Source organism: Brassica rapa, unplaced genomic scaffold (assembly GCF_000309985.2).
Source record: "Brassica rapa cultivar Chiifu-401-42 unplaced genomic scaffold, CAAS_Brap_v3.01 Scaffold0384, whole genome shotgun sequence".
Lineage (NCBI taxonomy): Eukaryota > Viridiplantae > Streptophyta > Magnoliopsida > Brassicales > Brassicaceae > Brassica > Brassica rapa.
Window position 1 is genome coordinate 60,825 of NW_022610326.1, and position 1,676 is coordinate 62,500.

Sequence of the window (1,676 nt, forward strand, 5' to 3'; positions counted from 1 at the left end):
CGGCACTTCAGGAGCCTCAAAACCTGCAAAACAACCTTCCTTAAAGATCATTAGTAGCACCTGTGTCTCACGTTGCAATGATTTAAGCACTTGTCCGGAAGTCATGTAAAGGTTAGCGTTACTTACCTGGCCGGACTGTGTCATTGCCTTCTGCATATCATGAACTTCTTGGGGGCTGAGAGGTGCTAGACTGTGCTTCTTGTTGTTGTGGACGAAGCTATAAATGTTGGTGCGTCCATGGTGAAGGGTCTCCTTGTCAAACTGCCACGGCCTTCCTAGAAGTATATGTCCGGCTTGCATGGGTACAACATCACACTTGACCTGGTCATGGTACTTGCCAATACTGAAGGACACGACAACTTGTTCGGCAATCTTGAGCTCAGTCTCATCATTGAGCCATTTGAGACGGTATGGCCGAGGATGGGCGGTTTTGACCAACCCTAGCTTATCAACAAGGTACTTGCTAGCCACGTTAGTACAAGATCCGCCATCTATGATCAAACTACATACCTTGTGATCAACACTACATCTGGTGTGGAAGATGTTCTCCCGCTGGATGGTCTCTGGATCAAAGAGGGTGCTAAGAGCTCTCCGGGTCACTAGCAGCTCACCTGTCTCCGGGTAATCGGTTACCTCCTCGTCAGAGATCACTGCCGCGGCCTCTGCCTCGTCTTGGGATTCATACTCGCCATCCCCCTTTAGGACCATCACTCGCTTGTTTGGACAATCCCGAGCGTAGTGGCCTTTGCCCTGACACTTATAACAAATGATGTCACGAGTGCGCAAAGTTTGGGCTTGAGTCTTACCCTGCTCCGGCTTAGATGCATTAGACGATTCAGCCTGGTTTGTCTTGAATCGGCTCTCAATCTCAATCGTCTTGCCCTTGTCGCCTTGTTTTGATCCCGGTTGAGTCCAAGCAGGCTTGCTGCGGCTGGTACTGGCCGTCTTGCGCTTGATGTGCTGCTCGGCTTGCGTAGCAAAGTGCAATAGATCGTTGAAATCTTCATAGTGTTGTCTCTCCACCTTGCGGGCAATGCGGTCTTGCAACCCTTCCAGGAATTGGGACATCATTGTCTCCTCGGGCTCGTCGGTCTCAAGCTTATTCCTAAGTGCCTCGAACTCCTCAAAGTACTCCTCCACAGTCTTAGTTCCCTGCGTAAGTTTACGAAAACGTTTTAGCACATCACGCTGGTAGTAAGATGGAATGTACCTCGCGCGAAGCTTGGTCCGCATCTCGGTCCAATTACGCGCTCTCCACACTGGCCCGGATTTAGCAACGTCTCGATCCCACCACGACAGAGCATTGTCCGTCAGCTGGGCTGCTGCTAGGGCAACCTTCTTGGCTTCACTATATTGGTAATAGTCGAAGATGTACTCCATGCGCTTCTCCCACACGATGTAGGCATCCGGATCAACCTTGCCAGCAAACGTTGGGGGATGAAGCTTAAGCGCCTTGCCTCCCAACCAGGGCTCTTCATCCTCTCGGTCTCGGCCTCCCCTATGGTCGCGGCCTCCTCCTACTTGGGCCCGGGGTCCTCGCGCGTTCCTCCTACCTCCCCGGTTTGGCCTCTCCTCGTCCTGACTGTGCGTATCATCGGTACTGTCCGCGTCCGAGTCAGTGTCATGCGGATCCGGCTGACGCCTTCCTGGTGGTCGAGGTCCGTTGGGCCTGCCTC